The 25,253-nt window shown below is 40.5% G+C and overlaps 1 protein-coding gene across 1 annotated transcript in view; it reads right to left on the reverse strand.

Annotated features, from left to right (window-relative positions):
• The window catches only part of DNAH14 (dynein axonemal heavy chain 14), a 2,550,346-nt gene that overhangs the window by 1,240,908 nt on the left and 1,284,185 nt on the right, over window positions 1-25,253 (reverse strand). The gene's annotated exons all lie outside the window — the stretch shown is intronic.

Consider the following 25,253-nt stretch of genomic DNA (forward strand, 5'->3'; position numbering starts at 1 on the left):
ATGTATTTCACCTTCCTATGACAAAAGCTGAAGATTTTAATTTTAGCCACAATATTCCAGTTACTTAAACACAAATATGCTTAAATCCACTGAGCTATGGTGATACAGAGGAAAGGCAGACTAAAAGCAGTACCACGAAACAGTTGCTATAACAGTTCATAGGCTGCTGGATGTAATGAACTAGAAGTTCCTACCTGGTGTGCTGAGATAATTTCACTGTTTTTAGATTGATATTTTTGTATTGTGTCATTGGTTCAATTATAGCTGTACGTCAAATTATTATTTCATGACATTGTATATTGCTATTACATAATTCACTGCAAACATCTGTATTCCTCTTCGTTTACATTTCCTGAACATAAAATCTGAATAGTGCAGCAAAACACCAATTTCAAAAATATTGCAGCTCCAACAGGGAGACTTATTAATCTACACTTTTTATATATTAGTTGAAAAAGTACTTATTTATTTAAACAAGAAACATATTTATTGAATTGTCACTTCTGAATTAGGCAATCATACATTTAGATAAATAAAAACAAACCATACTGAAATATTCTCAGCTGTAAACATTACACATCATATATAATATTCTACACAATCATTGCCAATTAAAGACTACATAGATAATTCAGTTCATGCCTTACTTTAAACCTCTTTCCTTCTCCAAAACATTATTCTGCATATTACTGCACTCACTAGGTTGAATAAGGAGAAAGTAACAGTCAGCTGCCTGTCAGGCACCAGGATCTGCCACATAACTCATACACTCAGGTCCCTCAACAACAGGTACCAATATGACTCTGTCATTGTACATATGGAAGTAAATGACCTGAGATGTACCTCCCTAGACTACATAAAAAGAGACATGGAGGAACTCTCAGAAAATGTAGCCAAGGGGGGTATGACCCTAGCCCTGAGAAGCATCCAACCATTACCCAGAATGATACCACAGTACAAGCAGAAAATGATTGATTTCAAGAATTGGCTAAGTTTCTGGTGTCATTCTAAGGGGATCCAGTATCTATCTACCTGGGATGACATGACTGACAAATCCCGATGCTTTGCCAGAGCTGGCCTGCATCTGTCACCCACGGGCTTCTGGATACTGGCCAAGGCTCTTGCCACCCCTATAGTGCCTTTTTTAGGAAGTGTTCCAAAGGCCAATTTACCACCATAACAGCTACAAACAAATGTAATCTGAGGGTTATGCTGCACAATGCTAGAAGTCTAAATTTTAAAATGCACTCACTCGAAGCACTCCTTAAAATGGAGAACATCGACATTTGTGCCGTAACAGAGACCTGGTTCAAGGCAGCAGAAAGCACCCCTGCACTACCAGGCTATAACTCATACCACACCTGTCGGTCCCAGAATTTGGACCGAAGCTCCAAAGGCGGTGGTGTTTCCATATTCATTAAGGATGCACACACCCCCAGACTGGTAGCCCAACATAAAGCGTCAGAGATACTTCAGGTAACATTTGGTAAGACAGCGATTCAGGTCATAGCCTGCTATAGGTCCCCAACCATGTCCCAAGACTCACACTTCACATTTCTAAGCACCCTGGAGAATATTAGGGTCCAACCTAACACTGTCATACTGGGCGACTTCAACTACCCCTCCACTAACTGGGAGAACTACTCATGAACCAATACACTTGCCCAACGTTTCCTGGAATTCAGTAATTCCAATGCCCTAGACCAGCTCATTCTTACCCCCACTAGAGGTAGCAACATCCTTGACCTGGTCATTACTAACATGGGTGACCATTGCTCTACACCAATAGTCAACTCCTCCCTGGTTAGATCCGACCCCTCCCACCACCCCCGCAAAGGTAACCACCATAAAAAACTTCTCCAAAGCTAACTTTGGGCTGCTAAAAACAGAGGTGGCTAACTTCATGGCACCCATGCAAATGGAGATCAGTTGCATGACCGCCGAATCATACATCAATGCACTGTATGAATACATACACAAATGCACGGATCTCGCCATACCCAATAGAACCAAGACGCCCCTCTCCTCCAAAAAAATGATGCGGAATAAGGTGAAGTACAAAGACTGGAAAAAACTCCCTTATCAGTCTCAACAAAAAGTTGAGATCCCTCATCAAATCTTCTAAAGCTAGCTATGATAACAGAATTGCAGCAGATAGTCAAGACAACCACAAGGCCTTCTACAGTTATGTAAAGAATCTCCATGACAATACCCAGATTTGCTCTGAGCTACTGCACAATGGTACCTCCTATACTGAGCCAACAGATATTGCCAATATACTGGCCGACAGATTCAGTGCCAACTTTACCCCTCTCCCCCCCAAGGGACCAGTCACAAAACCAGTAGATTGCCAGGCACCCAGTATTACTGCTGCACAGGTTAAAACAGCACTGTCCAAGGCCGAAAAATACAGCTTCTATGGGACCTGACAATATCCCTGGCTGTGTTCTACATGAACTACAGAGTGAATTGGCACCTCACCTGTGTGCCCTGTTCAATCACAGCCTCACTTCAGGATTTGTCCCTACCGAATGACACACTGCTACAGTCATCCCTCTCCACAAAGGAGGAGCGACTACAGACCCTGGGAACTATCACCACCATTAGCCTAATGAGTCTGATATGCAAAGCTATGGAACACATCATCATGGACATAATAAACAAGGATATAGGGAATCTCCAAACTCTGGATCCCACACAGTTTGGTTTTGTGAAGGGTAGATCATGCCTGCTCAACTTGGATGACTTCTTTGAGTCAGTCACCAGAGCTGTGGATGAAGGCAATGTGGTTCATATAGCCTACCGTGATCTGGCCAAGGCCTTTGATACCATTCCCCACTCAGGAATCATAGAAAAACTCACTAAGCTAGGCATTAACCCCTATATCACTAGGTGAGTTGCAAACTGGCTCACAGGCAGAACCAACAAGAAACAAGAAAGTAGCTGACTCCAAGTCAGACTGCAGACCAGACATGAGTGGAGTCCCACAGGGTTTGTTCCTGGGTCCTCTCCTGTTTGGTATTTACTTTTCTGAAGTCCAGGCTGACACGAAGGGACTCTGGCTGACAAAGTTCACAGACAATTGCAAGTTGGGAGCTATTATTAACTCCCCAAGTGATGTTGACATCCTACAGAAAGGCCTCACTGAAACCAACAACTGGTGTCAGAGCCATGGCCTTATGCTTAATGCCAAAAAATGCATTGTCATCCCCTTTGGGAAAAACACGGTTCCCATGAATTACCACATCGATGATAGTCTACTGAACACAGAAGGCATTATAAAAGATCTGGGAACACAGGTTGACAGCAGCCTCTCCTTTAACCACCACATTGCCACTGTGGTGAGAAAGTCCTTCTATGTGGCAAATCTCATTACTAAGGGTTTTGCATCCAGGAAGAAGGAGGTCACTGTCTCCTTCTACTCTTCCCTCATTAGGCCAATCATTGAGAACAATGCCCCAATTGGCATGTACCTCACTAAACACCTGCAACAACTGGAGAGGACACAAAAATACCCCACAAAGAGGATCCTAGGCCTTAAACATTTGTCCAATATGGACAGACTCAAAAAACACCAACTACTCTCTGTCTCATATCACCTACTTACTTGACTTACAAAGCCATGTCTGACCCAGCTCTGTTTGAAATGCTACATCTAAAGAAATCCCAATCCCTCTGCACCACATGTTCCAGTGACCTCGACATCATTACCACAATCAACAGAACATGCTGGAGGGACAGGTTCATAACCCAGAGACTGCCCATGCTATGGAATAGACTTCCCACACATGTCAAGCAGAGCACCTCATTGGCCATCTTCAAGAGAAATCTTGATGAGTGGATGGGAAATAGAAAATTCACCCCAGGGATCACTCCAGTGGCTTTACTTGACAGAGGCACTGGGAACTAAATTTGGGTGGCACATTGCCAGGGTAATTCTTTGGGCTAGGCTTGTAAAGGCTCCAGTGCCATTAGCCAAAATACACCTATGAACCTATGTATTGTTCCCACAATTCCCATTTTTTCTGAGTAATTTGCTGCTACCTTTTTCTAAAGATCCCACTTCCAGTTCTTTTATCTTTGTTACTATATTCACTATACTTCACTAGTATGGTTGGCTTAGTTGTTGATTTGCATCTTCTATTAACGGCTTTCTTGGCAGCCACCAGAATAAAATTTTGCAAGGCCTCAGAGCTCAAAAAAATCATTGCCTTGGTTACATCAATTTGCTCACCCAGTACTTCTGACAGAGAAGTTTGCAGGGAATTTTTAGTCTGTCAACTCATTACACTTCCCAAAAATATATTCCCAATTACCTCTTTCTTCTCCATCACACCTCCATTTGCAACCTACCCAAGGAAAAATTATTTGGAGTTTGTTTAGGGTATAAAAATACCCATGTAAACACTTCCAATCTAAAATCCTAAATCTTGACTTTTTTTTTGCATATTTAGGAACCATACATATATCCTCCCATTGTTTCTTTGTAAATTGGTTATGCAATCTCTTTTCCAAATCCTTTCTGGCCTCTTCTGACTGATTCCTATGGTTATCACGCAATGTGTTATATGCCCTACTAATTATCTTTTTTTAACAGCAACTTCTGTTCTAGATTCTACAAAAACTCTACCAGTGCTGGTCTTTCAATAAACATCCCCCATTATTTTATTTTTGCCTATACTCTGATATCAATCCTTGATAGGGAAGGCAATCTGTAGCCTGCAGACCAAATGTATTCTTAGCCTCTTCCCATTTTATTACCTTTCTCTCTCCAGTCATTTGCTCCTTGGTTCCTTTGCCAGTTTTCTCCAGTAAATTCCAGCCACCTCTTGCCAATTCTATGTACCTCTAATGGCATTCATCCTTATCAGCACTCTCCTTTCTCCATTTCTATGTTGACTTAGTTCTTAGAATATTTTCTGCTACTTTTGAATATAATTTTTTTGCACTTTTTAATTTCTCCAATTTTTTTGGGTTTCTAATACAATGATGGGAATGGACTTCATTCTTAAGTTAAAGTACGCTTAAAGATCATGAAATTAGCATTGTTTCAATCTTTGATGTCAGCCAAAAGTGCTCTTCGCAGTACCCACAATGTGCCCAGTAATGACTCCTTCTGCAGTTCGTACAGGGTTAAATGGATTGGTAACATATCTAAATATGATTGTAGATTCTTTTTATAAGACCCGTTGCTCCTAGTACTATTGTAACTGTCTGTGTATCTTTCTTCCACATTGCTCTCGTTCTGCCTGCAGATCCTGATATTTTATGACTTTGTGTCTCTGTACACAACACACTGTAGTCACTGGGTTTGGCGATTTCAGTGATAAATTCTACTTTTGTCTTCTTTTCGTGGACCACTACATTCAGTTTTCTAGCATCTGTCTTTTGAACTGTTGGTAGTGGGTGATCCCATGTGATGTAAACTTCATTATTTTCTATGATGCTTTGTGGGTCATGTTTTCAGTGTTTTTCAGCCACTACAGTACCATAATTTTTGCACAGTCCCCAGTGCAACAGTCTTGCCACATTATTATGCCTTTTAGTATACAGTCCTTCTGCCATTAGTATGTCACAGCCAGCAACAAGGTGTGCAACTGTTTCCAATTCAGTTTTACAAAACCTAAATTTGTCTGTATCTTCCACATGTTCAATGGACTTTGTAAACCAGTGTGTATGTAGCCCACTATCTTCAGCCGCCAATATTAACCTTTCATCTCTTGGTTTAAATCTGCCTCTCCTTAACCATTCCTGCATTTGTTCCTGATCAACATGAGGTTCTCAGAAGTTTTCTATACTTGCAACAATGTTTATGCATTTTCCACATTTCTTGCCTTCTCATCTGGTCCTTCACCTTATATTCTTTCTTTTGTTTTTTGGCACATCGAGTTGCTGCCTGATTTTTATCTCCTTCTGGTTTGATTTCCATTCCCGGTTGACGGTGATAAGCTTCTGCTAAATTAAGCAGAGAAGTCACCTTACATTTATTCTCCTCATGTTTTAAAATGTTCACTATGTTTTGGTCTTGTGAGGTCAGCAGACATGTGTAGAGTCCCTCAATAGCAGATCTATATATGTAATCAATTTCAAGGAGGACAATCCCTCCTTTGGAAAGGGGAATATATAATCTTGGTAAACACTGATTTTTATAAATAATTTGGTGAGCGTGAAGCATCCTTCTTGTTTAACGATCTAATCAATCTGACACTTTTTGGGGCCAGTCAGTCACTCCAAAACTGTAAGTTAGAACAGGAAAAGCAAATCGTTTTATAGCTTGGATTTTGTTCCTAGATGTTTTAAATCCCCAACAAAGAGAAGATGAGAAGTCTTTACACGTTGTTTTCTAGGAGCCAAATTACAGCCATGACCTAAGCTGTTAAGTAAACAGCTTAATGGTTTAAGGGCAAGGCAGAATAGCAGTAGTGACAGTCACCCTAGAATATCTCCCTTTGAATTTTTATCCCTGAGACAATAATTGTCCTTTGTCACGGCTTAATTACAAAGTGGTTTGTCACTGTTGTATGGTCACCGTAATGTAGTTGATCAGTGTAGGGTGTATGTTATACATTTTTAAGCACTCTTCATCCATGAATGTGGGATACTATTAAATATTTTTTTGTAGTCAATCCATGCCATACTTAGATTCCCCCCTTTTTACAGTTCTCCACTATGACTTTGTTTAAAAACAAATGATTCTTTGTTCCGTATGACTTTCTTTTATTGCCCTTTTGTTCTACTGCCATAATTGAGTTTTCTTCTAAATGACTATAAACTCTGTCAGCATCAAGTCCCATGTATACTTCATACGTCATCAGAAGGCAAGTTATTGGTCTGAAATTTTTAGGGTAGCTTGCAGGTTCACTCTTAAGTAGGAGCACTGTTTTTCCTTTTATTAGCCAGGTTAGTGTCTGTTTGGGGAACGCATATACATAGTTCTTACTCATGGCTAAATCTTCATGGAAAGATGCTAATACTTTTAACCAAAAGTTTGGTACTGCATCTGGGCCTGGACTTTTCCAATTAAAGGCTTTTCTTAACTTTGTTTCAATCTCTCTGGCTGTTACTGCACCCCATTTCATATACTGTACCTTTAAACTTCTTATTCTTTCTTTTACTTCTTCTACCCATTTAGCACCTTTATGTTCCACAGGATCTTTATAGATACTTCTCCAAAATGTAGTTGATTTCTTTTACCTTGTTTTCCAGTTCTCTATAAAACCTTTTTGGGTCATCAGTAAATTGCTTATTTTGTACTTTTCCTTTATTTTTATCTGCGCATCTTCTAAGTTTTTCAGCTTGTGCTGAAATTTTTAGTTTGTTATTTGCGATAGTGCATGATAGATCTTGGTCTTTCCTAATACTGTGGATTGCTTTTAACACATTTATCTTTCTTAGCATTTTTGTTGATCTATTCCCTCTTCTACAGTCTTCTAACAGTGACACTTCTTGTCTTAATTGCGTTATAGTTTTCTCTATTTGATATTTCCATGATGGTATTCGATTTCTCCCCTTTCTTTCCCTCACTACCCGGTGTTCTTGTAGTAGATCTTTATCAGTTATTAATTTAGCTGCACAATAATATATCCTGTTTACTTCTGTTATATTGCATGGATCTCTATGGACAGTCCTAATTACTATGTTCATTTGTTTTATCAGACTTCTGATTTTTTGGGTTTTATTGACTTTCTGCAGTATATTTCTTTCATTGATGTTAATATATCTATCTATATCTATTAAATCAGGCAACTCTTCTCTTTGCTCATTTTCTTCCACACTGAGGGCACATCCCTTGTTTTTCATTTCCTGCAGGCATTCTATAGAAAGTCCTATAGCATCTTTCTGTGGCACATTTTCTTCAATTTCATCCTTTGTCATCCGTTGCTCTGTCTTATGGAAACTCACTGGCCTATCACTCCTCAACACTGACTGCATCAGAGTTTCCACAGTTTCCTGATGTTCTTCATGTTTCACTGTTGCAGTCATTACATTTGGATTATCTGCCTGCAGGTAGCCCTCAGCTGGCCTGAATATCAAAGTCTTGGATTCCTGCATCGGATGCTGTCTCCTCTTCCATGACTTCAGGTCATCAGGAGTATAAAACATGCAGCTGACGCCATTACATCAGTCTTTATTGCAGCGCGGTGCCCAAAGAAGAAGCTGTTCGCAAGTGCCGGTAGGCCAACTCCTGAAATTTTCGTTTTTGAGTTTCAGAACCAAAGTCTTCAAAAAAGCTAACTACCCCATTGGGGATCCTTTTTCTTGCTCTTAACCGATGTCAGTAAAAGTTAACAATTGTCTTACCTGTGGAAAGCAAATAACTCATAAAGATTTTCATTCATACTGCATTCCTTGCTTAGGCCCAGACCACGACGTCCCTTGCTGTTGGTTTTGTGCCTCATTCAACCCCCAAACTATTCTTTGTCGGTTTATTTTCGCAGCAAATTATTTTGGTACTCGGTTTAACTATCCAGAAATGGCTTTGGTAAGCCATCTAACTACCGATATTCCGAAGAAACGTAAAGATAAAGACAGAGACAGAACGCATAGGTCCAAAACTGCTGATGACACTTCTGTTAAGCTAGTCGCCAGTTCACCAGTACTCAGTGAGGTGCTTTTGCAGCCCCTGATACCCACTACTTCAGATTTGCAGGCCTCTACTGAGACCCATTCAGAGTCCGGTATGCAGCAAGATGCTTCTTCGACTATGGAACCTGCGGATGTCTCTACCTTGGATGGGTCCGGAGCTGCTGTGCAGGCACTGGCTTCTGAGGATGTATTCAGGCCTACAGATTTGCATTTCATACTGATGCCATCTTCTTCATCAAGGCCTAAATCTCGACCCATGCTTAGAAAACCGATGTCCAAACCGCATGGTCAGGCCCATATGCCTAAAAAACAAATGCTTAGAATGGCTGAAGACCTTATTACTTTAATTAGGGGAAGCTAGCCTTCCCCCTCTAAGAGACCTAGAACTGATTTTCCTTCTGATTCTTCTGATTAGGATTCTGAAATTTATGTTTCTTCTGATTACCAGGATTTGCCCTTATCTACCTATGAGGATTCTGATGCAGATGATTCCATTCCCTATGCTTCCCTTTCAGAATATTTTTCTTTTGGTGAAACCTTGCACACTCTTAGAGAGCATTTCCACTGGGAAAGCCAGGATTACTCTTGACTCTAAAAAGAGGCTTAGGGAATTCTTACTCCTCCCTCAACACAGGCCTTTACCTATCCCTCCTATTCTGGACATTGTAGATGACACCTTCTTGGAATCTAGCCTGGCCTCAGACACTTTACCTCCAGCTCCCAGAAAACCTGACAGGTATTACAGAGTACCTGACTCTCACAAGTTCCTCTTCAAGAATCCTACTGCGGATCCACAGACCATTTCCCAAGGGCCACAAGGCATTAAGGCTACTGCTGCCAAAAACCCTACCCCCTCTGATGGAGATTCCAGGGCCTTGGACAGATGGGGTAAGAAGGTATACACTTCTGCTACTTTGGCCATTAGGGCCTTAAATTGCCAGTTTCATATGTTAATGTATCAGCAGCATATTATGGGATTTCTTAAACAGAAAACAATGTTGATTCCTGACTGTGCAGAACATAAAGAATTACAGGATTTAATGCACTCTGCTGAACAAGTTGGTAAACATACTTTGCAATGTGGTTTTGACTCTTTAGAAGCATCTTGCAGGGCTGCTGTCACTGGGTCTGTGCTTAGAAGGTATGCTTGGCTTAAGGAGCAAAACTTGCCAGATCATGTTAAAGCTAAATTACTGGATGCTCCCTTAAACCAAGCCCGGCTGTTTGGCAACAAAGCAGAAGAAGTACTTAAAAAGATGGAGGATAAAGCTAAATCTATGCAAACTGTTAAAGATTTCCTGCAAGTACATCCTCCCAGATTTAGTAGGCATTGGCCTTCTAAGAATTGGTCCTTTCCAGTCTCTTCCAGGCCTTCTCAGTCCAAGCCCAGGAACAGCAGACCACCTAGGCTACAGTCTCAGGCTACACACAGGCCTAAGCAGTGGGGAGCTTCCACTTTCAAAGCTGGAAGTAGTAAGACGCCCCGCTATGGTAAACTGTCACAATGACTTAGTCTTAAACCTCCCAAGCCCTGCTCAACTGACTGCTCCATTAGGAGGAAAGCTCGCCCTGCATGCAAAAAACTGGGAGCTCATTACCCAGGATAAATGGGTTTTAAATATAGTTTTCCAAGGATACAGATTCCACTTCCACACCTTACCAACCCCAAATGGTTGGCCAGACCTACCCCCAAATCAGTGGGCAGAAACTCAACAGCAGGTCCTCTGTCTTCTAAGTATCAGGGCTAGTCAACCTTTCCCAGCAGAAGAAAGGGGACAAGGTTTTTACTCCAGACTTTTCCTGGTACCCAGAAAAGACTGCTCCTGGCATCCTATCCTGGACCTCTCTATTCTAAACACATTTTTGGTAATCTCAAAATTCAAAATGCTAACACTTCAACAGCTGCTCCCTATGCTGGGCAAGGATGCCTGGTTGGTAACCTTAAACCTAAAGGAAGCTTACCTGCACATTCCAATAAGAGAATCTTGCAGGAAATACCTACACTTCAGAGTAGGCTCCATGCACTATCAGTTTTCTATGCTTCCCTTTGGCTTATCTACTGCACCCAGGGTATTCACAAAGTGGCTCACTCCAGCCATTGCATTCTGCAGGCAGAGAAATATTCAAATATACCCATACCTGGATGATTGTCTGATTCAGGCAGAAAGCCAGGACTTGCTATTAGAACATCTGGCATTTTTAAAGAAACTTCTAACCTCATTGGGGTACACCATAAATGAAAAGAAATCTCATCTAGTACCCTGCCAGCAGATTGTATTCCTGGGAGCAAGCTTGAACACAACTTCCCTGCCAGCAGATTGTATTCCTGGAAGCAAGCTTGAACACAACTTCCCAGATGGCTTTCCTCATGCCAGAGAAACAAGTTTATTTGACAGCTTACTTCAAACTACTGGCCACAAAGACCCAGCTATCTGCAAGGAAAATCCTGCAAGGCCTGGGGTTCATGGCCTCTTGCATTTTACTAATTCCATATGCAAGACTGCATAAGAGGAAACTACAATGATATCTAAAAAACCTATGCTGCCAATATTTTCAGGACCTGGAAACAATGATTCCTATCATTCCTTGTATAAAGACAGAGTTCCTTTGGTGGACAGAGGCCTGCCACCTCAACAAGGGGCTCCCTTTCAATCTACCTCCTGCAGCCCAAACCCTAACAACAGACGCATCAGACTATGCATGGGGGGCTCACTTGGCAGGGCAGTGCATTCAGGGCAAATGGAACCCGAGTCAGATGCACCTGCATATCAACAAAAAGAAATGTTAGTTGAACAGAATTCCCTGACAGCCTTCAAGAACCACATCCTTCCAGGACATTTTTTGGTAAAGACAGACAACACCACAGTTATGTGGTACATAAACAAGAGGGGGGAACACACTTGTACCCACTCTACAGACTAGCCATGGCTCTGTGGAACACAGCCTTGAACTACCAAGTGCACCTACAAGCTCAATTCCTGCCAGGCAAGCTAAAGTAACTGGCAGACGACCTAAGCAAAAATCTCATGGACCCACACGATGGAATCTGGAACCAAAAATATTCAACCTCTTGAGGAACAAATGGGGGACTCCAGAAATAGACATGTTTGCCTCCCCCCAGAACTACCAACTGAACAAATTCTGCACAAGGTCTCCCCACAGTCAAGATTGGAAAGTGGATGCCCTGTCCTTTACCTGGGAAAGCCTCTCTGTTTATGCCTTTCCCCCTCTGCCTCTCCTCTCAAAGGCTCTGCTAAAGATCAAACAGGACAAACCAAGGACAGTACTGATTGCACCAGACTGGCCATGTCAGCATTGGTACCCCCTCTTATGTAGTATGATACTGCTGGAGCCATGGCACCTATCTCAGACACCTTCCCTGCTGTCCCAGCAGGTGGGCCAGATTTTGCACCCTCACCTTCAGACCCTGAACCTTGCAGCCTGGCTAATCCCTTGAGCTCTCCAATAGCATCCCTCAGTAAGCAGGTGCTAGATGTTATTTTGGAAGCAAGGAGGCCTAGCACTAGAAAATGTTATACTGAAAAGTGGAAAAGATACTGTTCCTGGAGCCAAACTCAGGGGATGGGCACAACAGTGCCCAGCTTACCTCATATTCTTTAGTACTTAACAAAAATGCTCCACAACGGCCTATCCTTCTCGTTCATGAAAATTCATGCCTCTGCCATTTCAGCACATTATAATACTGAACCACCCCTCTTCTCTCACCCCCTGCTAAAGCAGTTCCTCAGAGGAGCCAAAAATTTAAGACCCCCCCAGGTGAGCCCCTACTCCAGCCTGGGACCTTAACTTTGTATTGGGGAAGCTCTCTCTCCCTCCATTTGAACCAGCTGCAACTGCAGAGCTGAAATTCCTTTCTTGGAAAACAGCCTTCCTTCTAGACATCACTTCAGCAAGAAGAGTATCTGAATTACAGGCCCTCATGGCAGTGGAGCCCTTCATTATCTTCCATGCAGACAGGGTTTCCCTCAGGACCAACCCTTCCTTTATGCCCAATGTGGTGTCTAGTGTGGCCCTAAATCAGTCCATTCATTTGCCTACCTTTTTTCCAAATCCACAAAACAAAGGTGAACGAATATTGCATTCTTTGGAGGTGCACGGACAACTTAGATTTTATTTGTACAGGACCAAGCCTCTCAGAAAATCTGAACAGCTGCTAGTTGACTTTGCTGCAGGGGCAGAGGGGAAGGCCACTTCAAAGCAAACCATTTCTAAATGGATAGCCTATTGCATTCATTTCTGTTATAAGCACCGTGGAAAAACTACCCCACAGGGGATAAGATCACATTCCACCAGGGCTGCATCTACCTCTACAGCCTTCTTCAGAGGAGTCCCTACCAGGGACATCCTAGAAGCTGCTACCTGGAGCTCTGTACATACCTTCACTAAGCATTACCACATGCCTGTTTTTTTCTAAATCCAGAGCTGGCCATCCTCCCCCTGGGCATGGCCTGGCAATCTTGCAGAGCCTAATAGCTGGTCCTAATGCTCTCTAAATTCCTCCTCCCTCCCTTAGCTTTTGGAATCAGCCCAAATGTAATGATTGCAACAGTGAAACACAAAGAACATAGTACAGTTGTGTACACTTACCATAAATGTAGATGTTCAAGTGTATTCACTGTTGCAGTCCATGTTACCCTCCCTCCAGCCCCCTGACTTCTCTTGGCTCTACCTTCCTTCTTGTTTGGTGTATTTATGCTTTCTGTATTTGCTTTTTGTTGGAGGTGTAACCTAACATATAATTGCTTCCCATTATGGGGGCACCTGACATTTGGGGCAAGAAAAACTGATGTAATGGCGTCGGCTGCATGTTTTATACCATGACGACCTGACGTCATGGAAGAGGAGACAGCATCCGATGCAGGAATCCAAGACTTTGATATTCAGGCCGGCTGAGGGCTACCTGCAGGCAGATAATCCACATGTAATGACTGCAACAGTGAATACACTCGAACATCTACATTTATGGTAAGTGTACACAACTGTACTTTCTTTCCCTTGCTGTCCAGCTTCAAGTGAACGTGTGTACTGCTTTCCTGTGGAAGGCTCCAAAATATCTGCATACCTGGCCAATTGCTTCCTGTTCCACTGGTTTCCCCTTAATTTGGATATCCATTGTTCTATCCTGTTGTGGTGCTTGCTGAATTAGATTTTCTACACTGAATCCTTCACTTTGCAGGTACTCCATAACCTCAATTTCTAGTTCTTTAATTTCTCTATTACTAATCTCCTTTTCTACTTTTCCTCTTTGTCTTCTTATTTTTTGTATTGTAACATTTTCCATATCAGTATTCCTTTGCCTGCATTTCTCTTCAAATATCTTTGGTGCTGCTCTATTTGTATTGGTTAGTTTTGCTTTCTCCTTTGCATAAATATTACATCATATTAAACTTCTCTTTCTTTCCTGTGTCCATATTTCTTTTTTATACTTTTCAAATATCTCTAGGTTTTGTTGTTTATATTTTTGCACTTCCTCAGATGCTTCTTTTTCCAAACAGCTCAAAATTTCTGGATCTATATACTGTTTTTCACAAATCTGGTGTTTTAATGAATACAAATTTTCATTTGAAACTTCTGACAGTTTTTCCTGTGGAAGTATTTTGCTTTTTGTCTAATTTCTCTCCTAACTGTTTTGTATATCTTGTGTCTGGAAATTCTGGGCTTTTTGGATAATAGTAACAATACATAATGTCTTTCTTATCCTCAATAGTCCACTTTATCTCCTTTATGGCTCTTCTTTGGCCTATCAGTTTTTGTGATTTTTGTGGACTACTTCCTTCTATAACAGGGGGGCATCCTCCCCCTGGGCCTGGCCTGGCCCCATTGTAGGAATGTTTCCATATTTTGAGGATTTTACACTGTCAACTTTTTCAGTCCTGGCAACAATGTGCCTACCAGGATTGGGCACTTTCTGGATCTTGTGCACCCAGCTCTCTTTTTTAATTTTGAACCTACTTCTGTCCATGATATATGCTATATAAATACAGTTTATATATCAGTGTCGTCTTGGTGAGATTTTGTGAAAAACAGGGTCCACCTCAGGAAGGTACTCGCCAAGACTTGAGGGTGAATTCAATTTCAGCAATACTACCCCTTGCTTGCTGACTTATCATCTCTCCATTCGGACACCTGTATGGATACTGTTATTCTCTTTAAGAATCTGCATCCAAAATACCAGTCTTTCCTTATTTCTTGAGCTTCCTCCTGTTTCATCATCATCCCTTTCCACTTTGAATTATAGCTTTCAGCTTGTGCTATGTATAGCAGCCATAACTGTGTAGCTCTGAAATACCCCTTCAAATCAGGTAATCCCAAACCACTTTGTTCTATTGTTAGGATCAACTTATCTCACTTGACACTTGCCCTATTCCCCTCCCAGATTAAATCCTTCAACTCTTTATCAATTGCTATCCACATTTGCTCCTCTGATTGATAAATATATGCTTGAACTGTGTTTATACCATGCTTGGAGCCTTACAGCTCAAAAAAAAAAAAAAACTCTTTCCACTTTAACTTGAAAACAAACTTTTTTTCTGTTTAAACTGAAGTAAACTGCTATATTTGAAGCAAGCAGATGCTACAGTTTATTCTATGCATGGAGTGCTATGGCACTCAGATTTAACTTACTTTTCATCTAGCATAGAGTGCTACAGCACTCGATTTAATTTGAAAAAAAAACAACCCTTTTTCATGTTTAAACTATAGCAAACTACTTGTTGCATTCTGTATCACACAGGGAGCTCTACAATGCGTGGATTTAACTTTTGAAAAACAAAAAAACTTTTTTTCTGTTTAAACTGCAGCAAACTACTTGCTAGAAATGTAAAAAGCAGTTGCTACAGTTAGACCACACACAGAGTACTGAAGTGCACAGCTTTGACTGCAGGTGCAATATCAGCATTTAAAAGGCGCTATGCACTATTACTAAAGATGGTCAGGATTGCTGGATCACGCTAACACTTTGCACTCCGGGCAGCTGCCACCTTTGCCCCACCCTGGCTATGTTACTGATTGTCCTACTCATAAAAATCCCAGATTTCTATGTGAATGCTTTCTCTACATCAAGACCCACCAAGAAAAGTGGTATTTTCCTACATTCTGCTTCTCTCTGGAACATCATTGTTCTATTAATGTTGCAAATGTTTGCCTGCCCACCACAAAACCACTTTGATCCATATTTATCAGTTTTGACATCACCTTTGCCATTTTTTTAGCCATTATAGACATAAACACTTTATAATCATGGTTTAGAATGCAAATGGGCCTATATGAAGCTGAATCTGATGACTGCTTACCACCTTCAGGTATTACAGCCACTACAACTTTCTTCCAGGATGTTGGTGTTACTCCTCCTTTTAAAATACTGTTAAACAAAACCTTCTAGATCTTCCCTCCTTGCTTCCAAACTTCCACAGGAATAGCATTTATTCCTGGAGATGTTCGTGTAGACTGGTCATACATCACCATTTTTACCTCATCTCCTAGTATCCTAACTATTAATAATTGAGGCCCATTTACCTGTACCCTGGTTATATTTAATTCTTCCTTAAACATTTCCATTTGTACCTTTTCCTTGATTTTCATATTTATCTGCTTTTATACAGATTTTCATAAAATTTCCAAAATATTTGTAATACCTGTACAGGATCCCCAGCTATTTTCCTCATTATAGACTAACTTAACCTTGGCAACAGCCCTTTCTGCTTCCTGTTGCCTGAGCCATTGTTCTAAAAGCTTTTGTGTTTAGGAGTTATTATCAAAAAATAATTGCTTAATATCAGTCTTTCTAAACTCATGCATATTATCCAAGTAGCCCCTTATTTTCTCTTTAGCACTCTGCAGTTGTGCCTCTTCTTTTTCTGTGAGAATCCCCCTATTCTGCAATACTTTAACCTTTGTCAGTCCCACTAAATAATTATTATTACTTCTTAACTAGTAATCCACCCTTATCCTGTTTGTGTCTTAATACTTGCTGCACTCTTCTACCCCCTTCTTGCTCCTTATAGCAAGCACTTTATTGTGTAGAGTATGACAGCTTAAACATGAGGAAATAAGTAAGGGTAACACACCATGCAGATAGTCCTACATGTCTCAAAAATACTTTTACTATTCCTCTCTCAATCTGCCTCTGTTCATTCCTTTTGCTTCAGTAGGTTTTCACTGTCCTTCAATTGTGTTTTTTAAAGTGTATGAAGTAGGAGCTCTTTTGTGGTGTGATGAGATAATGCTCAGATGCACATACAGGTTTTTTGTATATTTTCATGGGTTCTAATCCAGGTATTAATTGTTACTGACTGTTTTTATGCGTAGCTGTTGCCTACTTATTGTTATGAGCTACTTGGTCCCTGCCTCCCTCTCACCCTGCCTGCATATCTCCTCCCTTCTCTGTCATAAGTCTCACTCCTCTACATTTTCACAATGTCTAGTGCTTAGCACTGACTGCTACTGAAGATGAATGGGAGTACACAGTTTATGTCACAATCTTGTGAGTTTTTGCCTTTGGCCACACTACTCTTGAGCCATTTGCACTGCTGTGCTTAGCTAATGGTTAGTCAGGTTAATCTACTTTTGAACATGCTGAAGAGTTGAATGGACAGCTTACATTCTGCATTTTCTGCAATTTTTTGTTACAGGGGAACTTTGTGACATAAGAGTTCCTATGTAGTGTGTTTAGAAAATACTCAGGTCTGACTTTTCTTGCAATGCTTTCAAGGTTCAAATTCAGATGTATGGCAAACTCTTTTTTAATATTTTGCATTACTCCTGTATGTGTAAATGTTGTCTACATTTTTTCTTAACAAACTATTGTTCTACTGTTATAAAATGTGCTTGTTCCCTGTTGTGAAGCGTCTCTTGCACAGATCTTGCATGAATTATGATGATAAAACAAAGAGTAACACAACAAAAATATTTGCAGAAAAGAGACACGAGCTAATGTGTTAGTATGCCTGTATTGTGTATTCCTGTCACCGACTGTCCACACCTTCCACCATTTCTATTTAATCAAATAACCCTCTTTAATTCACAATTGTTTCCATAAGCCATGTTTATAACAGCAAAAACATATGTTTCATAATATACCTCTAGCATGCATATAAGGATTGACTAACTGCAACAGTCATGAGAAATGTGTAAATCATAACACCTGAAACACAAGCTTAGCACTTATCTTAAGTTTCATAGTTTCATAGATTACTACTAGGCTAACTGCCCTTGAGAGCCATTTTAAGCCTAGCCAATTACTCCATGTGAGAATCAAACATTGCACCTTGCGTCTGTAAGGTAAACACCTTTCTGTACTCCATCAGAAATGCTTCTTTACACAAAAGTTGACACACCCACCATACAGGTACTGTTAGTTCCCATTCTATGTTCAGCACCTCAACATATGATTAGGTATATAGTAATATTTTCCCATCAGCAGTGCAACTGAGCTTGCCAGCACTGCACCTCATGTAGATAGTAAAAAAAAATTACAAGAAATAATATTTTGTTTAGTTTGCACAACATCTGTATGTCTGTATTGAATTCTGATAAAAAAGTATCTGTATTTTAGAGTGATAGTGACTGAATTAAGTCAGTCTGTTAATGTATGTCTGCACTCCAGTGGTTGCAAATGCAGCTGTGTTACAGTAGTAGTTAACCTATTCCCACATAATCTATCACTGCTATTCTGCACTGCACAGTTCCATTTTGGAAGAGTTTGTTTGTATTGTCAATGCATACTGTACAAACATGAGACAAGACAAGTCTGCAATCGTGCTGGAATGAAGTGGCAGGAATGCTTAACAGCTAGTCCAGTGGTTTACAGCTGTGACTGTCATTGGCATTCCATACTATGAAACAAGTACATGTCCCTCTCAGTAATACAATGTACATGAAGGAAGACAGTATATAAATCTCAGCACAGAAGTACTTCATTACATGAGACAATCACAGTGCTGTTACATTAGCCTGTCTGCACATATGCATTTAACCCAAAACATTTGATGCACAGTATCAGCTGTTACAGACAGTTTTACTAATTACAAAAGTGTTTTTTCATATCATTGAATACAGACTTCTCTTGTGCCTCTTCTAAATAATACTGTGCTTCCTAGATTGTGAAACTAGATAGGTAGGAGGTTCAATTCCCACTGGAACTTGTGTGTGTCTTTCGAGGGGCAGGGGGCAGATGAACTGACAAGTAAGTAATGCTTCAAGATCAAATGTGCTGTACCCATTTCCACTAAGGAGAATACAGTTAACTTTGCACACAGCTGCTGCTGCACTTTATCCCACTTTTAACATAAACATCTTCTGTGCAGTACACTGTCAAGGTCATCCTGTCAAAAGTACACTCACTCCCTTTAAAAGTTAGTCTTCTGCTGTGGTCCTAGTAGCTAATACCGTGTACTCTAGACTGTGTAACTAGATAGGTAGAAGGTTCAATTATTACTGTGTGAAACTTGCGTGCATCTATGGGTGCAGTGGCAGGTAAGTAGCACTTCAGTGTCAAATGTGCTGTGTTTACGTCCACTGACAATACACTTAACTTTGCACAGCTCCCTCTGGAATTTATCCCGCTTTTAAGACAGACAACTTATCTGCAACATACTGATGAGGTCATCCTGTCAAAAAAGCACTCTCTCTATCCTTAAGAGTCAGATTTCTCCTGTGGCACTTGCGACTATTAGTGTGCTCTCTAGATTATGTAACCTAGACAGGAAGGAAGTTCAGTTTTCACTGTGGGGAATTTCTTTGTGAGGCTGTAGTATCAAGTACATATGGATTCCTGAAAAGTCATGTTGCATCAACTTCCACTCAGCCAAAGATTTTAACATGGGAGAGGATGTCCCCCATCCTTTTCTCCCACTTTTACCACAAACATCTTCTCTGAAACACAGTGATGAGGTCATCCTGACAAAAGTGCACTCATTCCCTATGTTGTATCACCTTCCATTCAGGTGAAAAATTTAACCTGTGAGTATTCAACCATCTCCTTATCCCACTTTTACCACAAACATCTCTGAAACACAGTGACGATGTCATCCTGACAAAAGTGCATTCTGTCGCCAAACTTCTACTGTGGTGTTTGTGGCTAATAGTATGTTTGCTAGATTGTATAGCTAGATAGATAGGAGGTTCAAATCTCTCAGTGGAAATCTGAGTGTGTGACTTCAATGGCAGTTTCATATAACTTTCTGAATGGTCATTCTGTATCAACTTACGATCAAAGATTTTAACATAGGAGAGGATTCCCCTTATCCCCTTATCCCGCATTTACCACAGACATCTTCTGTCGGTCCCACTGATAGGTCAGCATGTCAAAATTTGCACACTGTGCCCTTGCAACTCACAGTTCTTCTGTGGCACTTGTAGCTAATTCTGCATTGTATAGATTGTGTAAACAGATAGGTAAATAATGTCAGTGTGTGCTTTGTCACATGCAATAGTGTCCATAACAAAACCCCTTGTGCAAAATTCAACTTAGGTGGCATACTTTGCCTAGCAGAGGATTGCTCTATAGATCTGTATTATCCACAAGCAAAAAACATTTGGGGAAATACAATGTTTAATCATACTATCAAAAAAGAACCACAACAAAGTGCTTGTATGAGTTACTGTGTGGCACTGGCTGTTGATAAGTACAGAGGGAGGAGGTTTGAATCCAGCAATGATGGACTACTGTCCGTAAATGACTTCCTGTTGTGCTGTGTAGAGAAGGCTTGTAAAGCATGCAGCTGTGTAGTGCTCACGTGCACTTCAAATGTCCTCATACATTTTTAAAAGAACACCAGTGTGTGAAAGAATGGTGATGTCATCCATTCAAATGTGCACTGTCACAATTGTAAAAGAACATCCTGTGCTCTTGTGTGGCATGTGAGATTCAGGCAGTGTTCTATACCTTGTGATTTTAGGTAGTCTACTCAACTGATAATAGTGAAATCGCGGGACAGTGAGGATCAGAAAACCTGCCCTTTCCTCACTGTAGTGTGATCTCAGATTTGGTACATATAATTAGTGGTGGGTGTGGGGGGAGCAGTTTCCCAGAAGAGCGAATTCGCTGAACTGCATTTCCGATGTAGATGCAGTTCAGCAAATTCAGTTTTCGATAATATAGACCCTTTAGGATCATATGAATTAAAAGGCAATGTCACAAGACTGTTTGTGCCTTGCTGATACCCACTCTCAGGATGCATCTCCTACTTTTAGAATGGCAAGGCAAGTTAGGCCAAGGATGTATTTGTAGAAGCCCATAATACAATTATCAGGGTTCATCTTGAAGGATGAGAGGAAGTCACTCTATTTAACATATAAGGGCAGTTTATTCCATGGATGGGGCAAGTGTTAAGTAATAAATTTGCCCCTCCAGAGTGTAGTATTTATATGTTGATGGATATTCAGAGCTTTAGTTTTAGTGTTTGTGGATCTGTTTAACTTGCCAAGAAGGAAATATGTAGAGATGAATCTAACTGATGAATGGATGGATTGCCAAGTTTTAGTTGTGAGAACTGAACATGAGTGGTCTGTTGTATGGGACTTGTTGTGGGGGTCATAAAGATTGTGCCTTGTCTTGAGCTGTAGAGGGTAATATCCTGTTGGAGTCTGTTGGCAAAAAAGCAGGAATGATTTCAGACTGAGACTTTTGTATGCAAGTGATCCTACATGTTCTTTGAAAAAATAGCAACTATTTAGTTCTGGTGTTGGTGGAATAATGGTGTTACCTGAGAAAGGAAAGTATGAAGAATATACAGATGCAGTTGGAAATGGTTTAGATGGACTTCAGGTTCCTTCTTGATGTGTTGCCTGTCTTAGGAAAGCTCTAGTCTAATTGAGAGAGGAAGACTTCTTTATCTACTGCTATTCTAAGGATTGGGATACAAACTGTAAGATATGTGTTTGGTTTAAAAAAGTAGATGGCTAACTTTGACATTTGCAATTTGACTGTGACAATGGAAGCATGTTTGCTTCCAAAGACATTTTTTGTACCTTTAGTATAAGTTGGTAACTCTGCGGCCAGCTGTAAAGGTGTAGAAGTTCATGTTTCAGTTTGTATTGTATTTTTGCTGGGGAGTAACGCCTTTCTGTAAATGACCATACTGCCCATGTGAAGAATTACCAGAATTTTGTGAATAGTAGAAGAGGCTTTGTTTATGAATAGAGAGAATAATAGTGGGGCAGGGTTGAGCTTTGAAGCACACCTTTGATCAAGGACTCTGGATGTGAACTGGTACAGCCTACTTAGACTTTGAAATGTCTATTCTGAAGAAAGGATCTGAACCATTAATTGCTCTGGGGATGGTTCTTGATGATAAAATGGATGATAAAATGAAACTCGTCTACTATGTCAAATGTTTTTTTGAGTCAGTGAAAAGGATGCCTATGATGAGGAGTCCTCTGTTAGCATTCTGTAAGATATCAGCAGTTAGTCTGTTAAGTGTGAGCATTGTGCTCCTGCCTGCCCCTAAACCATACTCCCTGAGAGATAAGACTCATTAGGTTTTAATGTATCCAGTGACTTGGTTGTAGATTAGTTTTACTACGATTTTGGACACAGTTGAAAGAACGGAGTTGATTGAAAGCTGTTGGTGGAGCTGGATTAGGACATTTTAGGCAGAAGATTCATTATGTCTGTTTCCCATCAGGTGGTAAGATGAAAAGGTGTTTGAGAGTATTTATTCCTGAACTAGAACAATTATCTAAGGCTTGAGATCATTGTCTACTACAGGTCTGTCAGTATGGATTTTGTTCAGGAATGATTCAGTATATTTGCATTTTATTGCTTTCAAGTAAAATGCAGGTTGTGATGTCCCTCCTCTGGGCCAGTAATCTAGGAGCCTCAATTCTTATCCCTGACACTGGTGGGGAGCATTCACTTACAACAAAGATAGATACACACAGTATTTTCAGATGCAGCTCTCTGCACCAAGCACTATTTCCCTTAAGAGCACACAGGGAGCATACTCCAGACATGGGGCTGAGTTGTCCTCTCCAGACCCCAAATATAACTTCACCTTTCTTTCTCTGCAGAAACCCGTGCTCTGTACCCCTGTTCTTGGTAGCTGATACACACACTCTTTGAAATTTGATTTTCACACATGCACACCTGGGAAAGGCTGGCACAGATTTACTAGCTCTGCCACCTCCACCAAGATTATAAAATAGGTTCACTGCCACCATCCAGTTACTTTAAGGCTCTTACCAGGGTACCCAATTACTCTCAGTAAAATTAATACCTATACAAATGGTAGTATTAACCAAGTGGCAAGACTTTCAGGAGCATGAAACCACAGTGCCACCAAATAAATGCAATTACTCTCAAAGGTTAAAATATTTTCTAAAAGACCAGCCACAATGAAAGATTTAGATATATTTAATAAAAAATAAATAAGACAGTACTGAATATTTATTCACAATAAACACCAGAGTTCCAATTCACTGAAAATATAGAAAATAACACAGATGGAAAGACTCAGACAGATATAGAAAAACAGTATTTAACTAATCTCACTATATTTTCTAATTAACTGAAAGTACAGTTTTGTACCTACCATAAATGTAGATGTCCGATAGGTATGCATCTGCAGTCCTAACATATGGGCATTACATTACAGGAGACAAATGGACTTTACAAACAATAGACAAAGGCTACAGGTTTCACTTCCACACTCTACCAAAAAAGAGAGGAATGCCAAACCTACCACCAAGCCAAAAAACAAACGCTCTAAGACAAATCAACAACCTTTTCTATAGCTCTCATCCTTAGTAGGTTGTTGATTTGCCTTAGAGCGTTTGTTTTTTGGCTTGGTGGTAGGTTTGGCATTCCTCTTTTGGTAGAGGAAGTGAAACCTGTAGCCTTTGTCTATTGTTTGTAAAGTCCATTTGTCTCCTGTAATGTAATGCCCATATGTTAGGACTGCAGATGCATCCTTGAAGGACATGAATCACTGTTCCCTAGTTAAGTTACTTACAAAAGCAAGGCAAGATGAAGCGGATGAGTGTCTTTGTTGTCAGTTCCATAACAGAGTGCTGAGTGTCTTTTGTCACAACTCTTACTACTATCTAAATACAATTTCAGTGCTGGCTATAAACTGATATCACATCTGGTCACCTGGCTCTGTGGTTCCCACACTGCCCCCTGAATAGAAGCTGAACCAGGATCTAGCACAGATGTGTCTAAATACACACCTACAGCTTTGCTAAGGCATCTGGAGCCTGTAAAATAATTCCAATACTTCCATCCTACTGCAGAGACTAACCAGCCACTCTCTGGTACCTCAGGGTAGCAATTAGCTCACAACTAAGGACAATAAGAGCCCAGGCCTTTCCCAGGCATTGTGTCTCTGGTTGCATTCAGGCCTGTGAGATAAAATCTTTATGGCCTAAACCAAGTAATTTAATTTCTAATTATTTTTCTTAATGTAAGCTAGGCTGAGCTTAACCCCTTCCCTTCTAGCATCCTCTGTTAACATATACACATTTCCTCAGTTCCAACTGTACAGTTTGGTATAAATGAATATTTCTTTTCTGTCGAGCAGAACCCACTGTTGATACATTTTTAACACAAGTAGCCTTACAAATACATTTTTAACACAAGCATCTGTACAAATCAATTTGATATACAAATGACAAAGTTCTTTACAAAACTCTAGCTAGCTATGGTGGCATATGTTACTCATGCACTGTCCTACTCTCTCATTGGCATAGATGGCACTACCTCACATCATCAGAGAGGTGAATATGAGAAAGTGACTCCCATAGAAGGGGAGAGGATTAAATGGGTGCTGGGTTGTGGAGGTGTTAAGGAGGGATGAGAATTCAACTAGAAAGTCAACTGCAGTTAGATGACCTGAAGCGGACAGGATGCAGACACTAAATGTGGTCTCTTGGGGTACATTGTCCTTTTACTTTGTTTACTAGGTTCTTAATCTTTTTGGTTGATATAGGACTGAGTTCTGGGTAGCCTGAAGGAAGCTGTCTTTGTACTTTTAGTCAGTTTTTTTGCCAGGTTTCTCAGAAGACCAAATATTTGTCTGTTACCTAACAATGGGGACGCTGCCCATTGATACCAGGCCTAATCCGAAAGTTTGAATACAGCTCTAGGTTGTTTAGTAACCCATTGTTTATTATGTTGGGATATTATTCTTGGAATTTTAGGGAAAGTATTTATCTTCAGACTGAAGCGGTGTACTTGGGAGAGTGGTGGCTAGGACAACACAGTCTCAAACAGCTAGAAGGGTTCCCAATTTGAGTGTGAGACTTCATTTGGAAGGCTTTAATGAAATTATCTGACTTAGGTCTGAGGGTGATTAGGAAGATAAGGTAGTAGTGATAGGCCCTTTTAGAAGGAATGTGATTATATAATGGTCACTAACTGAAGGGGGCAGAATGGTACAGACAGAAATCTTGCTAGGGATATTTATTATTAGCAAGTCAAAGAAAGAGTGGTTCCCAGATTTAAAACTTGTCTATTGATTTTTGTGACCAATTGAGTTAGGCTGTTAGCGGTAAGGAATTCAAGAATACTGGAATCTGTGGGATAGAGAAGGTTTATGTTGAAGTCCCCCAGTGTTACAATTTCACTTTTTGAATTTGCTACTTGAAAAATGATGTTAATGAATCTGATAAACTGGGTGTGGTTAGCTGGTTCATAGGTAATTGCCAGG

Source organism: Protopterus annectens, chromosome 1.part2 (genome assembly GCF_019279795.1).
Source record: "Protopterus annectens isolate FY-2018-M chromosome 1.part2, PAN1.0, whole genome shotgun sequence".
Classification (NCBI taxonomy): Eukaryota; Metazoa; Chordata; order Ceratodontiformes; family Protopteridae; genus Protopterus; species Protopterus annectens.